Below are 16,920 nucleotides of genomic sequence, written 5' to 3' on the forward strand. Positions count from 1 at the left end.
TGGGGCAGGGGCTGCAGGGAGCCATGGAGGGGCAGAGCGGCCGGAGCCAAGTTCCTGGGGGTCTGAGGAGAGTGCTTGACAGGAGCCGGGACTGCAAAGAAGGAAGAGGAAGCGGCCACAGGGAGCTCTTCCAATCCCCCTGCACTGACACTCTACCGAAGCCCCCATACCCCCGGGGGGACGGGGAGGCTGACCAGACAGAAGAAGACCCAGCCTTGGGGGTAGCTGCAGCCTGTATCTCTGACTCCCAATCTCTTCCCCTGCCACCCCCGAGAGGGGTGCCCACAACAATAGCACGTCTGCAACAACCCGTCAGCTCCCCCAAGGCACCCAAGGCCCGTGACCTGCCACTGCTGGGCCCCCTCTGCTGGGGCCAGGCATGCCTCTTCTCATTACAACTCCAGACCCAGGTGAAGGCAGGCCTAAGCGGCCCCTCAGGGCCAGACTCATCCCCCCAACACCCCCTCCCCGACAGCAGTGGCGCCCTCTCCGCAGTAGAAGTGCACTGAACCTTGCTGGGGGTGGGGCTAAACCCGCCCTCCTAGCCCACTAAGCCATCAGTTGGACATTCCCCCAGGGCTCCCAGACTGTGAGAGGGCACAGGCCATACTGAGGGGACCCCCATTTCGTGCACTGGGCCTCTAGTCTATAATAATAAAAGGGTAATATGCTAATTAGACCAGACATCTTCCGGATGTCCTTCCTGACGAAGACGGGTCCCAGAGGGAAGCCAGTCCACGTCCTGGGTGCCAGAGGGAAGTCGGTGCCGGCAGCCAAGGGAAGGAAGGTCTACTCTTGCACGAATTTTCATGCATCGGGCCTCTAGTTAACAATAAAAGCTTAGCATACAGTTTCCTTCCACATTCACTAGGCTAACTCACAAATATTCACAAATTACAAATACATTTTTAACTAAGCTATACTCTAATTTGAAAAGAAAAAAAGACTTTTGAATTAAAACACAGGAATCCATAGCATACATCATTGATTTCCCTTTTAAATTTCAGTTGGATAACCCCATATGCTGTTATTACTGTTAGTAACTGCAATATAATCTTAAATTTATCTTTAATTAATTCAAAGTAGGAAATCTTTGAACAGACACCTTTTTAATGACTTTAATTGATTCTGAAGCCAATTATGCCTTATTTTTAGGCTCCCGCAGAACCCAATTCTTAATGATCTTCCTTTTGTGCAACTTAGCCATTTGCATGAATCTTATCTGACTTTTTAGAAACTAAGTATGCATGCTCAGTGGAGGGATTTAAGCACATAGCTACAGAGACCACCACGTCTATGGAGGTGCCATTCACATACAGAAATGGTAGAATTGTGGACTTATTGGGAAACATTTTTAAAAGATGTTATTCAAGTGGGTTGCTCTAACAAAACCATTATGACTTGATAATTTTCTAACAGATGGAAATAAAATGTCTTACAGCAGAGAGACTTTTTCCTATTTTAAGAAGATGTCTTACAGACTAGCAAAGGTCCTATAGAAATCAAATATCTATGGAATATTAGCCACACAAGGTAACTATATAAAAATCTTTAAATGTTTCTAAAATGGTGCTGAAACCGGTTTGGCTCAGTGGAAAGGTCCCAGGTTCGATTCCGGTCAAGGGCCTGTACCTGGGTTGCGGGCACATCCCCAGTAGGAGATGTGCAGGAGGCAGCTGATCGATGTTTCTCTCTCATCAATGTTTCTAACTCTCTATCTCTCTCCCTTCCTCTCTGTAAAAAATCAATAGAATATATTTTTAAAAAAATAAAATAAAATAAAATGGGAGCTTCCAAAACTTAAACGAAAAAGGGGAACAGGCAACCGATGTAACAAGGAGAGTTAATACCATTCATTTTTAAAGAATACTTTTAAAAGCATAAGAACATTTTTAAAAGAAAACATTTGTAAATAGAAAAATTCCAGGAACATTTATTAAACAGCACATAGAAAATGTTCAACCTTATTAGTTAGTGTTCAAAGAATGCTAGCAAGGCTGTGGTGAGAATATATTAAAGGTTTGCTGTTAACGGCACTGTGAGCAGGAAAAAAAAATTCATGGCACCTTGGCCTAATCATCCCACTCCTGGGACAGAATAGATGTGGCAGATACTGTGGAGTCACTGACCCATATCCAACCCTTTCTCCTATGCCATCTTCTAACTGGTATGGCCACATGTCACAGTACTAGCCGAGGAGAGTAAGAGTAAGGCTCCTGGGTATATTTTTTGTTTTTCTTCCTTCATGCTCTAAAGTAGTAGTTGAAGCTATAGCAATCACCCTCTGAACATAAAAGACCAAAAATATTGCAGAGACAATGGTCTTAAAATCAGTGAACCACCAAATAAATGCCAATGACCATCACGTAACCTCCTTGCCATGTAGGAAAAGCAAACCCTGGTTTGTTTGAGCTACTTAATGATGCACAAAGGAATGAATTCAACAGGAGAAAAACCCAATATGATTTTGACTATTACAAAATTTTTCTGTAAGAGTAAAAAGAAGAAAAGCAACTGATCCCTATTCATTGGGAGAAGTTTAGGAATAGTGATACAAACAAATGAGCTTTAAAGGATCAATGTCAAGATCATGTGTGTGGTAGATTAATTGTATTAATGACCCCAATTTTTTTTCCTTTTCTTAGACTCACACCCTTTGCCACAAGACTTTGCAGTTACTCTCAACAAAGAGGCTGGTCAATATCTCTGCCCCTTGATTCTGTGTTCTGCCATAGGACTAGCCTTGGACAATGGATGTTAGCCAGCACGGCACAAGGAGTTTGGAAAAGTATTTGTGCAGCTCTGCATGTCCTCACACTCCCATCTCAGCTGTCTGCATGAGAACAATGCCAAGCTAGCCTGTTGGAGGCTAGACACGTGGAATGGAACCAAGTCTCTCTGTTGTATGAGCTAAGGCCATTCTAAACCATCCGACAGCCAGGCAACTCTCAAACATATGAGGGAGCCCAGCCAAGATCAGCAGAGCTGCCTAGATGGCCCATGGCTGCCACCTGAGGAAGCCCAGATGAGATAAACTGAGCCCACCCCAGACCAGCTGAACTTTATAGACTTGCGAAGGCAATGCGTGTTTACTGTTGCATGTCACAGAGGTTCTGTGGCTGTTCCACACTACTTATGTGGAAATAAATTACTAATGCAAAAAAAAATTTTTTTGTTAAGTATGTATTAATCCATTGAATATTCCTTGCACATCTACAATATACTGCCCTTATGTTCAGTGAAAAGAGGCAGGACACACAATTGCATTACTCTATGAGGACAAAGTTGGAAACAATATGACACATACAGAGAAAGGCTTGGAAGGGTGCCAATGCCATACATTGTCTTTATTTTGTTTGATTGTTTTTGCTTCCCTTTACAATGGTCTGTCAGGCACCATGTTGGTAGGCTGGCGGCATGCCAAGGCAAAGGAGTACATGTGAATGGAAAGAGTAGAGCAAGTGAATGACAAGAACAGTGTAGAAGTGGACAAGAAGACATTCAATGACTCATCAGTCCTTGGTGGTATGAAGGATACAAAAACATGTTTGTAGGCTCAAGCACAACCACTGGGGACAATGGAGCATTAGAAGAAATGAGAGACAGGAAAACTGATGTCAAAGCCAATGAAGAGAGGCTGGAGGACATGGACGGCAGCACCAGTGCTGGTTGAGCTGAAAGAGGTCTCCTTTCTCTCCAAAACAGTGGCAAAGAGTGGGGCTGTTTTATGTGCTTTCAACTGTAGAAGGGAAGAAAGGTGATAAAGCTGCTACTTCAAGGTCTCTATTTTCTTAAGCCCCAATGCAGCAAAATTCTTTACTAAGAGTGAAGAGGGAGAGGTGGGTTGGGGTGGGGGTTGGGTGCTGGCAAAAAAGGTTGGAAAGAAGTAGTAAAAGGTCTGTGAAAGGAGGCTGAGTTTGGGGAACCAAAATGGTTCCTGAATTGTGTTGAAACTTATTATTATCTGTCTCAAAGGAGAAGCCGTGTTTGAGAAGAATTTTGAAAAGCACTTAAAGTGACAGCAGAGAAAAATCTATATAAAAATGATGCCTTCATTTTTATCATGATTATTGGTATTTCTGAAAATTTCATTTTTAAAACTCTCTGTTCATTTATTTAGGGTTCAGCATAAATTCAGTAAGACATGCACATTTAAGTATGAGGTATAAAGAATTTAAATATAGACCAAAAATGCCCAGATGAGAAAAAAATTTAAGTTATCATCATGCACTCAATTTACAATTATAACTTTAATTAGAACATCTTAACTGCTCCATTACACAATGTGGAGTTTTTTCTAATTCTGTTTCTGCTATCTTAATAGTTTCTGACTGAAACTGCATTAAAAGATTCTGTAGTTTTAAATTCCTTAGTAGCCTTTTGGGAATAAAATAACAAAGGAAAAAAAAGTAGATCTAACCAGAAATATACATAAAAGAGATAATGATGTTTTGGTAAAAACTATGATTTAATTCCCCTACCCCCACTGCTATCATCTTGCCTCTTTTTTTTTTTGTATCCTGAAAGAAGCTGATATAAGTGATTTTAAACTCATTTAACGTTGACTACCAGGGTATTAAAAGTCTCAAGTTTCGAGAAAAGGAAGGGAATGGGGTCCAAAGTTATTATCATCTACAGTTTCCTTGACTTCACCAAGTTAAAGCATAACTTGAGTAAGCAGTATGGTTACTTTTGTACTCGTGTATGGCTGTCTTTTCAGAAAAAGTCCTTTATCTGAACAAACTCAGCAACATTTTTCCAGAGGTTCCTAACCCATTTGGCATCATTACCCCGGAGCTAAAATATGTACATTTGTGCATATACATTTAAATTGTGCACATCCCTCAAGGCTAAGAGATCACACAAAGCCCATCCAAGGGTCCTCTTTGAGATCCTGTTTTCGAAGGTAAAGTTGGACTGAGGAATCCTAAACCAGACAAACTGCTTCTGTCCTGTTCAGTGCGACATCAGCCCCACCTACAGGGACAGCTGAGTGCTACCAAATTGACCTTTCACCTTGGTCAAAATGTAATAGGTATCAGATCAGCATGTAGAATTTAGAGAAAATGATGAAAACTAGCACCCTGGCTCTTAGACCAATCGGCCAAATTAAGAAGCTTGAAAAGGGGGTCAAATCAAAGATTTTTGTCAAAGGATTCCTTGGGACAAAAACCATAGTCTCAGCCCCAACTGGCCCTCTCCTAACTACTCCCTCCCTCAAGCCTAGTGAGCAGGAGTGGAGGGGCTTCCATGGGACACTCAGAGAGCCTGGTATGTGTGGTTTATGCCCCCACCCCTCTAGGAGTTGGGGTGCACTGGGAGCTGCCTTCTAACCTGGGGAACCCAGAGAGGCAGAAGAGCGACTACTTCAGAGGGGGATTACTGACAAGAGCTGCTGCTCTTCGGAACTGGCCTGTACTCCCAGAAATTACCAGAAGAGAGCAGAAGTGTTGCCATGTACCTGAGCTGATCACACAAGGAAGAGCCAGTGTGGGGTGAACCTGACTCTGGTCCAGTGGGTTGGAAAAGACTCAGCAACCAAAAGCTGAGGTGGAGTTCAGAAATCCCGGGCTTATGGACAGGCGCTCAAACATCCAACTGACACTGATTTGCATCCCCCCTTCTCAGCCCACAGCAATGAAGGTGGGAAATCCCTGATGCTGGGATTCGTGGAGGGAGCTATAAAAGAACCCTAAGGGAGTGAACCTTAAGAATCCACCTCCGCCAGCTCACAACACTACCATTTCAGCCTTTTTTCCTTCACTTCTCCTCTCTCTCTTCTCTCCTTTTTTCCCTGCCAGGAATAATAGGAAGTGGTGAGTTAAGAGAATAAATAAAGAAGAAAGAAAAGAAGGACCATGACACACCCTCCCACTGCAAGCGGCCAGCTGAGGAGAAAGAGAAAATGGGTGACAAATCAGTTATGCAATCTTGACTATTGCAAAGGACTGAAGACTCTAGTTTTGGAACTGAGGATGTTTGTGATTTAAACCCATGTGGGCATGTCTTTTAAGAAAAGTCCACTGGAGGAAGCCCAGAGGTCAGAGTGGGACCATCCAGCTTTAAACTCCGTGGAACCATAAAAGACACACTCAGGAGGCAGACTCAGTGAGCACCAAAGCCCCATCGAAGCAAGTCTAGCCCCAGAGGGGTGTCTCCAGCACAGAAGCTCTCCCACCGCAGACACAGATGATTCTCACAGCCAATTGACCTGGAGGTCAATTCCTCACAGTGATAACTACAACAATCAAGGCTTAACCACAACAAGACTGTGCACAAAGCCCACAAGGGGGTGCACCAAGAGTGTCTACCTTAGGTAATTGGGACACTTAGCACAGAAAGGCACTCTATCGACACAGCGAAGCATAAAAAAATGCCGAGACAAAGAAACAGGACACAAACGACAGAATTGGAGGAAAGAAAACTGTTGGATATAGAGTTCAAAACCACACTTTTAAGGTCTTTAAAGAACTGTTTAGAAGCCCTCGAAAAGACTGGTAAGACCGCCGATAAATGTAGTGAGATCCTCAAGAAATCTAATGAGACCCTCGATGTTGTGATAAAGGACCAACTAGAAATTAAGCATACACTGACTGAAATAAAGAATATTATACAGACTCCCAACAGCAGACCAGAGGGTTGCAAGGATCAAGTCAAAGATTTGAAATACGAAGAAGCAAAAAACACCCAACCGGAAAAGCAAAATGAAAAAAGAATCCGAAAATATGAAGATAGTGTAAGGAGCCTCTGGGACAGCTTCAAGCGTACCAACATCCGAATTATAGGGGTGCCAGAAGATGAGAGAGAGCAAGATATTGAAAACCTATTTCAAGAAATAATGGCAGAAAACTTCCCCTACCTGGTGAAAGGAATAGACTTCCAAGTCCAGGAAGCGCAGAGAACCCCAAACAAAAGGAATCCAAAGAGGACCACACCAAGACACATCATCATTAAAATGCCAAGGGCAAAAGACAAAGAGAGAATCCTAAAAGCAGCAAGAGAAAGAAAATCAGTTACCTACAAGGGAGTACCCATACGACTGTCAGCTGATTTCTCAACAGAAACTTTGCAGGCCAGAAGGGAATGGCAAGAAATATTCAAAGTGATGAATACCAAGAACCTACAACCAAGACTACTTTATCCAGCAAAGCTATCATTCAGAAGTGAAGGCCAGATAAAGAGCTTCACAGATAAGAAAAAGCTAAAGGAGTTCATCACCACCAAACCAGTATTATATGAAATGCTGAAAGGTATCCTGTAAGAAGAGGAAGAAGAAGAAAAAGGTAAAGATACAAATTATGAACAACAAATACACATCTATCAACAAGTGAATCTAAAAATCAAGTGAATAAATAATCTGATGAACTGGTGATTGTAATAGAATCAGGGACATAGAAAGGGAATGGACTGACTATTCTTGGGAGGGGGGAGAAAGGGGTGTGGGGGTGAGTGAAGAGATTAGACAACAATCGTGCACCTATGGATGAGGACAGTGGGTGGGGAGTGAGGGCAGAGGGTGGGGTTGGAACTGGGTGGAGGGGAGTTATGGTGGGAAAAAAGAGTAACTAATGTAATAATCTGAACAATAAAGATTTAATTAAAAAAAAAAAAAAAAAAAAAAAAAAAAAAAAAAAAAAAAAAAAAAGAAAAGTCCACTGATTGCCCTAGCTGGTTTGGCTCAGTGGACAGAGCGTCAGCCTGCAGTTTGAAGGGTCCCGGGTTCAATTCTGATCAAGGGCACATGCCTGGGTTGCAGGCTCAATCCCCAGTTAGAGAGCGGCAGGAGGCAGCCAATCAATGATTTTCTCTCATCATTGATGTTTCCATCTCTCTCTCCCTCTCCCTTTCTCTCTGAAATCAATAAAAAATATATTAAGAAGAAAAAAAAGAAAAGTCCACTGAACCAGCCCACATTTTTTAGTGGAAAAGCTTTTTCCACTAAATAAAATTTCAGAGAGATCAGAGGAGACTAAAACAAAATTGCACTTTGATCATGCCTCTTGAATCATTTGTTCAATCTGCAGCATGAAAATGTAATAGCAATTCAGAGGTTGCCAACGCTTGGCATACTTGCCTGATAAGGATAGGAGATGAGTTTGTTTAGCTGCCAACATAAATATCTGTAAAGAGTAATGTGAATGCCTTTGGGCAAAACAGGCGCCCTCCACTTCAGTCTCTACATGGCTTCCATCCCTTCCCGTACGCTCCAGAGTCACTCATGTATGTCCCTGCCTAGTTGGCGAAGGCATGTGAGTTTGAGGTGGGAAAGGTCTCCACTTAGAGTAACGGAGGTGGATTTTATTTGGATTTAAGCAACTCTAAGTCAAAATCCTGGCTCCAGTGTGTGTTGGCTTAGTGACTATGGACAAGATATTTAATGTTCCTGCAAGGTCTTATCTATAAAATATATTAAATGTCTATCTCACCAGGTTACTTAAAAGTTGAATAAGATACTGTGTGCAATGCAAGGCTTCCTTTCTCCCCTTTATTTTCTTATTGCTCTGTTTATTAGATGAGAAAATGGGGTTGTATAAGTAACCGTTGCATGTAGTGCTAGCTTTTCTTTTGGCTGTTTTAAAGGCTTTAGCAAAATCACAACAAGGGAAAATTCCACCTAATTATAAATAATAACCAAAAATTGAGTTGGCCTCAATTAAAACAATTTCATCCAAGATGCTTTAAAACATTAAAGTTAAAATATGTGGTAACTGTATAATTAAAAAGTCAAAAGTCTTGCAATTGCCTTGTTTTCTGCAGTGAATAAAGGTAAATGCATGAGATTTTTAAATTCTCCTCAGAGGACTGTGTTTACCTTTCACTTGGCCTCATCATTTTTTATTTGTTTTTTACTGTCATATTAAGGTCCTTTTCAATGACTACTCCAATAACAGCTTCAGGGTGACTAAGCTTTGCCTTTGAGTCAGTAGTTTTAATTGCCGGGTTTCCCAAGGAATTACACATTCTGACAGGCCTTAGCATCTCACCAAGTAAAGAGTTACTTACAATGGCTTATTGATAGATCAAAATCTAAATGAAGGCCATATTTATGTGGACACACTCGAAATTAAGACATAGTTAAAGCAGCTCAGGAGTAAGTGCAATCACGCAGTTACCTAGTGAAACGATGCATCCTGTGTGGGAAACTCTCTGTCACATATCTGATCAACAAACACACACACACACACACACACACTCCCTGCCTGTGTTTGGAAACCTCCAGCAAAACAACTCACCAGAAGCATCTAATTAAATTTGAAGACAGGTGTAATTCGTAGAGAGTGTTTTCTTACACTGAACTGAAATCAGCTGGCTCATCAGCGATCCCTCCAGTCTCTGCCTTCTAATCCCTCCTACATTCAGAGCCATTGCAATTTTAGCTGCTCAGAGACCTCTAAGATGAATGTTCTTAGCTTTCCTATGTAATGGGCGCTGTACTGCATGCCTTATTCTTATTTAAACCTCCAACAAGATAGGTACTGTCATGTCCTTAAACAGTGAGGAAACTGAGACAGAGATAGATAAAGCAATTGTCCAAATTTACACAACTAGTCAATGGGAAAGGCCGGATTTTTACGCTAACAGTTGGATCTTAGCACCTGATCTCCTCACTTCTGTGTAATTAATGGCTTTCTCAGCATCTCCTTATGCAACCAATTTAATGCAAACTTCCTAGCCTATATACTGTGCATTCTTTTTCAGAGACTACCTGTGCAATCAGTAATCTACTTACATTCTTAGTCCTGTCTTTCATAAATTAAGCAAATGTTAAATCTTGGTCAGGGACATGCAACCTCCAGAGATTAGCTCCGGATGGTTTTCAGCAGTATAGGTGGTACCTACACCAGGCAGTGATTTCTTTTATATTCCTGAATCCTGGTGGGAACAATTCTAGCTGATCCTCAGCTAACAAACCAAGCAAGCTTTTCTCAGATGACAACTTCTAGAGGAGGGAGAACCTTGCCCACTCTACCCACAGCAACATGGATCGCTCCCACAACACCCACGTGCAAACAACGCGCTCATTTATACATGTGAGTAAATAAAAACCAAACACGGTAATCTGAAATGACATCTATCATTTAGTCTATATTCTCCAGCCCAGGCAATCTAGGAAGCAAATTGGCCCAAACTTATATAATAAGAGTGGGCTAAATTAGTCAGGTTTTCTTTTTTCTCAGACCACCATCTGTTAGTTATGCCAATAAGGAGAGATAATGCTTCTAATGGACATTGTTGTATCAACCATTCCTCACTTCCTCCTATTAGAACCCCTAACATAAGCCTCTACTGATAAAAACCTCTACTGGTACCAGTAGGTTCCTGGCCCAGGGGTGGGCCCTGGATAATCTTAACCAATCATTGTAATTCCATCCCTTTTCCCAGTCATTGGTTCAGCAACCTAGGTTTAAGCCAATTAATACCCAACACACCATAGGTTCCCTTAGAGACCATTTCTGGCCCAGGGATGAGCACATGACCTAAAGTAATGCAGAAAGCAGATTTATCCCACTCTTCTACTGGCAAGGACATCAGTTCAGAAAATTTACAAAGACTTGAAGTAAAACCAATAGTTTATTATCCTTTAATATAAAATTTAAGCTAGTAAGGTAACTCTCCTCCCAGAGCAGGCAGATGTCCCAGTTCCTTCTACCTTATTGCTCTGCTCCTATTCATGCCAGACTTCCATCTCAAGGACTGAGCTCACAACAAACTCTCATAGGGAAATCAGAGCATTCCGATATGTATATCCATGGAGATTTATTATAGGAATTGACTCACGTGATCATGACCATGAAGTTCCATGATCTGACATCTGTAAGCTGTCAGGAGAAGAAGGAAAGCCAATGGTTTGGTTCAGTCTCAAGTTCAGAGTCCTGCGAGCCCAGGGAGCCAATGGTGTAAGTCCCATTATGAGTACAAAAGCCTGAGCAAGGGGTGTAGGAGAGGAGTGCAACTGTGCAAGTCCTGGTACAAGTTTGAAGACCCAAGAACCAGGAACACTGATATTGGAGGGCATCCTAGCTCAGGCAGAGAGCAACTTAGCCTTCCGTCTCCATTATTGTTCTATTCAGGTCGTAATAGACTGAATGATGCCCACCTGCACTGGTGAGGATGATCTGCTTTACACAGCCAACTGATTCAAATTCTAATCTCTTCCATAAATTAACCATCAAGTATGTAACAAAGAAGAATAGATATTGGGTAATAACTAAAGTGTCTGACATATTGGGGGACAGATATTTTCTTCTGGACATGATCAAGGAAGCATGCTTCCTTGGCTGTTGCTGCCAACCATGTCAATACAATGAGGAAGCCAGCCTGAGAATAAAAATAATGCAAAGAAGAGGGAAGAACCAAAAGAATAGTGGAGAAATAGAACAAGCGTGCTGGTCTCCTCATAACTAGGGCCCATACTAACTCTTGACCCTTGTTCAGTGTGATAATTAGATTCTTTTTTGGTTGAATTAGGCTTGCCATTACTTGCAGCTGAAAAGACCCTGACTACTACAGCGGCCAAAAAACAAACAAAAGTGGAGGGAAATAAAGAAGCAACCTCATTTCAATCACTTCATAATAATTTAATGAGGGCTTTAATTTATTTATTTGTATATAAGATCAAACTTCTTTACTGGTTTATATTCTATCCACTCAACAAATTCTTGTGGCTCTAAGAACACTGATAATTAGTTTTCTGTAGGAATGTTTTATAGCATCTGTATTTAAAAACAGAACTAATTTGATGCACATGTCAGGATGGGCGGCCTTGTGCTGAATTGCGGGTGCTAAGCATGGTACAAAGGGATACTTCTTAACTATAGAGGTTCATTGTGATCTCTAAGTCTATTAAAATTGCTCAATGGCTCCATGTTAAGTAGTGTTCACTGAAGCTGAAGTGTGAATAATAATCTAAAATCATCATCATTGCACACTAAAACAATACCTAATACAATGTGAAAGCACAAGAAGAAATGGAAAATACATTTTCATCATGCTGTGTAATATCTCACATCATTTAAATAACCACACAAGCCCTGGCCGGTTTGGCTCCATGGAAGAGAGCATCCGCTTGCAGATTAAAAAGTCCCAGGTTTGATTCTGGTCAAAGGCACATGCCAGGATTGCAGGCTTGATCCCCAGTAAGGGGCGTGCTGAAGGCAGCCGATCAATGACTCTCTCATCATTCATGTTTCTATCTCTCTCTCCCTCTCCCTTCCTCTCTGAAATAAATAAAAATATATTTTAAAAAATAAAAAATTAAATAAATAACTCCGAAAAATGCACTGCATTTAAGCTGATCTAAGTTTTAATCCATAAGTCTATAACCAAATTGAACTCATGAGTTTATTCCTCAGATAGAACCACATTCACAGTCCCACCACAAGGCCTAGTTTAAACTTTCCCCACACACTGGGAAAATGACTACTTCTGGTACTTGTTAGGGCAGAAGTCATGGCAACAAACCGCCTGCCTTTGCAAAGGAAAATCAGTTGTAAGGCACACTCTTCAACCAAATAAAATGTAAAGACTGTATCAGTACCATAGCAATTATGTGTAGCTTAATCTATACTATAAAACATTCACCATCGCCCCCATTCCATCCCAACCTCCCCCCTAAAAAACATGTTTCCAAGTTTAAAGACCCACAAGTCACTCAAATCTTGCCTGACTGACTAGTATTGGCATGTAAGTTCTATATTAATGAATAACTGCAGACATTTCTCACAAATGGATACCTCCAAATTATTATAGTCTGAATTTGAATTTTTCCCATAGCAATCTCACCCCAAGTATTTCAGATCATTACTAGGTATCCATTTCTAATATCAGCTCTTCTAGTATAGCATGAAAGAACATCTTAGAAAGAACAGTTCCCCTGAAATGTAGTGATTTCTAATAGCTTCTGGTCATGACACTTCTGAGATTTCAGTTTATCTGTAGAAGTTATCTTATAAAACAAGTACATAAGTATATATGTTATGGCAGATTGTGTTGATCAGTAAACATTCACGCTACCTTCTCTCACCCTGTTCCATTGAAAAAGTATACTTTTCAATTATGGGTTTGGTCAGATGATTCTTTGCAAATGGAATTTGAGTGACTATGATTTTTATCATGTCTAAGCAGAAACTTTTAATGGCATTGAAAGTTTGTATCATTTGTTGAGCGTTAGTCCTTCCCCATGAAGAAAACTGTACTTAGATAGTAGCTTCTCCTCCCACTTAAGTCCCCAAATGAAAGAGACTTGAATCCAGTCCACAGCCTAGAGCCCACTCCAGTAGAGCCAAGCAGAGCTGAGCAAAGCTACAATCACACTAAACACAAGAGTGAGAAGTAAACGTTGTAAGCCACTGAGATTTCAGAATTGTTTGTTACTGCAGAAAAAGCTGAGATGCATATAACTAATGCTTCTGAAAGGTATTTAAGAGGATATAATAAATGTAACCTTAAATTGGCCCTTTTGAATCTGATACTTAAAAGTTATTTGACCAGGAAATGGTCAGTTGGTAACCCTGAGGGCTGTTTTCTTCTTGACACTTTAATAGGTTTATCTTTTGTCTGCTCTGACACTTCTCAGTAGAGCTGAATAGCCCAAAACAGCCACACAACTCTTTGAACAGCTGATGGGAAAGGATGGGAAATCCCTATCAAAATTTTAGCCCAGGTGGTAAGGCTCAGCAGTTGAGGGTCAACCCAGGAACCAACAGGTTACAGGTTAGATTCCTCAGTTAGGGCACATTAACCCCCAGTAGGGGACATGCAGGATGTAGCAGATCACTCTCCCTTCCTCTTTCTCTAAAAAACTCAATAAAACATTTTTTTTAAAAAAATTCTATCTTGATTATTATGGAATGGAGTCAAATTGAATCTTGAAACTAGCTCCTTCCATTTTAATCCACCTCTCAGCTTCCTTTACCTACATATCATTTAGATATGATGATCCTATATTCTATTATAAGAAACTTTAAGGCTAAAATAGGGACCCTGCCACATTCACTTCTATATGAACTCCCCTGGTGTTTATCAGTACCATCCACAGAAAGGATCTTACGTCGATAGGATAGACAGACAAATCAATCCCAGCTTGTGGTGGAATTCAGCTGCAACATTTTTGGAAGAATCTACTCTACTGGATTCTCATTAAATGCATTCCACATGATTTCAACCATCACTTGCAGTTTTCCAAATTCATCTACTTCTTTCCAAACTCTGTGATTCTATTTATAGGTGCCTCTAGCAGGAATGGCCTTCCTCCCTTTTTCACCAGAGAAGTACTTCATGACACAGTTTAATGTCAACTCCTCTGTCTTTCTCACTAAACTGCCAGCTCCATGATAGCAAAGACTCATCTTGTTCCAAGCTGTATCCTCAGCATCAAACATGATGTGTAGCATGAGACAGACACTCACTAAATACTTACTGTGTGGGTAAATAATTAGTGCAAAATCTCCTCTAGTCCTCTCAGACTGCTTTCAACCTCTCTGTTATATAATTAATAAATACTTTAATTAAAGAATTTATAAAGTTGTGTAACAATTAGCTATCACAGCACCTGACAGTAAGTGACCAATAGTGAAATATTTATGGCAGAAACAGATGAGGAGTCTCAAATCTGTGCCCCCATTCTGTGTTTAACACACAGCTGAGAACTGGTTTTATAGTGAGAGATTAAATGGTCCGTGTGCTTAGGTTGGACATCTCAGACACATGTTTTCTTGAGGATGGGCAAAGACTGCTTGGATCTGGCCAGGTGTACACACCTCTTTTTAAATGTCTTTCTTTCTTTCTTTCTTTCTTTCTTTTTTCTTTCTTTCTTTCTTCCTTCCTTTCTTTCTTTCTCTCTCTCTCTCTTTCTTTCTTTCTTTCTTTCTTTCTTTCTTTCTTTTTATTTTTGTCCCTCCTTATCACATAAATTGTCTTCATTGATATTTCTTATTTTTGTTGTTTTTTTACCCTCATTTTCAAAGTCATCTTAAATCATTCTCCTACCTATCAGGTATTAGATTCCACTTCCCAATCTAGCATCACTCACTAACTTCCTAAGCACATTTTGTAATCTCCTGGAAAATCATTATCCCAATATTGGCAATGGTTTCTGAGACAACGGCCTCCCTGGGACATTGCACCATAAGGTTTCCAGGCTGGTAGTAAGTCATTAATGGTTAATCTTTGAAAATAGTCCTGAAACCAGTAATTCAAGTATTTTTTAAATGAGGCAATCATTTGTTGATAAATAAATGTTTCCCTTTGTCAAACATCCCTTAAAGCTAATTGGCCCAAATTCAGAGAAAATGACAGCACTGTTGGATTTCAGAGACATCAAAAAGTGTCTTTATTGGACATTCTTGTCTCCATTCTACCTCAAAAAAATTCCCCATCAACTGTCTTGTTTATGAGATTCCACCATCAGATATTCTGTTGGTTGGCTTCATTTCCTTTTAAAAGATAAATACCTAGGGGTCAAAGTAACAACAAAGTATTTTAGTCACTTACATCTAAGCATGATTTGCTTTTTGGAAGCAATTTTAGTCCTGCAAACATAGAGCACCGTCAGGGGAGCTTGTGTTTGAGAACTTCAGAAACCAAAGAGGAATGAATGAAAGGGAGGAGGAGCCTCAGGAAAAAAATTGGCCCACTTGTAGAAAAAGAGAAGGGGGTTAAAACTCAGGAGTTTTGCGAGAAGACAATCTAAAGAACTTCTATGCATCAATAAGAAAAAGACAAATAAACTAAAACTTGGCAAAACAATTGGACAAGCACTTCACAAAAGAGGATTACAAATGGCCCATCATCATATGAAAAGATGTCCAACATTTTAAGCACTACTGATACACACACCAGCATGATGATCTCCCAGACAGACTGTTGGGGGAGAAAGCCAGACATGAAAGACTACAAACTGTATAATTTCATTTACATGAAGTTCAGCAACAGGCAACATTTATCTGTGGTAATAGAAATTAGAGTGGTGGTTATGTTTGTAGGGTGGAGTGATTTGACTGGACCTGGGCACAAGAAAGCCCTGCAGGGTTGTGGACATTTTCACCAACGTGACAGGATGCTGGTGTCATGGGTGTAGCCATCTGTTTAAAATCACCACGCTGTTCGTTCAACATGTGTGCACATTTCTATAGGTATGTCATATGCCGTTGACTGGAATGTGAATGTCACAATCTGTGAGTCCTTGGGTCAACCTTTTGAGTAGCAGAATCCAGGCCTTGGACCCTCGTCTTTCAAGAGGAGCTGATGAAGTGATCACTGAGATCCTTTCCAGGCTCAGGTGAAAGCCTCTGGCTGCCTCCTTTGGTCCTTGACTTTGCCAGGTCAACTTCTGATTTCTGGATAAGAGTTCTTTAATCCTCTCCTGCTTATCAATCCAAGGTCTTCAAAACAAGATTTAAGGTGCCACATGGGAACACCCAATCGTGAAAATGTTGTTCTTGAATATTTTGTTTACATTTTTCTCCCACTGAGGCTGAACCTTCCTAAATCAATTGCTAACCTAGTACTCTTTGGGGTAAACAAGAACATCAATCAACTAACTTGCTGGATGAAGAGTTTTCTCAATGTCCTCTATAATAGCCATGGCATTTAGGTCTCTGACCATCCTTGAGGCAGAAAAGATGAAACAACTATTGTCTTCACTTAGTCACCTCTTCCATTAGACTGTGACTCCCTTGAAGACAAGAAATGATCTCATTTATCTTCGTATCCCTGGCATCGAGCCCAGTGCCTGGTACATAGTAGGTGTTCATTAATTTTTCTTGAATTAAAAGGAATGAATAAGACCTTCACAAAACCTTTTGCCAGAGGCAATTTCAACTTGCATTCAACATCCAAGGAGAGTGGGTGTGCTGCTTTGGCAATAGTTCTGACATTTAATAATCTGGATGTTCCAAAATTGTGGTAGCTCATTTATCC

This window comes from Myotis yumanensis, unplaced genomic scaffold, assembly GCF_028538775.1.
Source record: "Myotis yumanensis isolate MYYU_CA2020_CCGP unplaced genomic scaffold, mMyoYum1.0.hap1 SCAF_2, whole genome shotgun sequence".
In the NCBI taxonomy this organism is placed as follows: Eukaryota; Metazoa; Chordata; class Mammalia; order Chiroptera; family Vespertilionidae; genus Myotis; species Myotis yumanensis.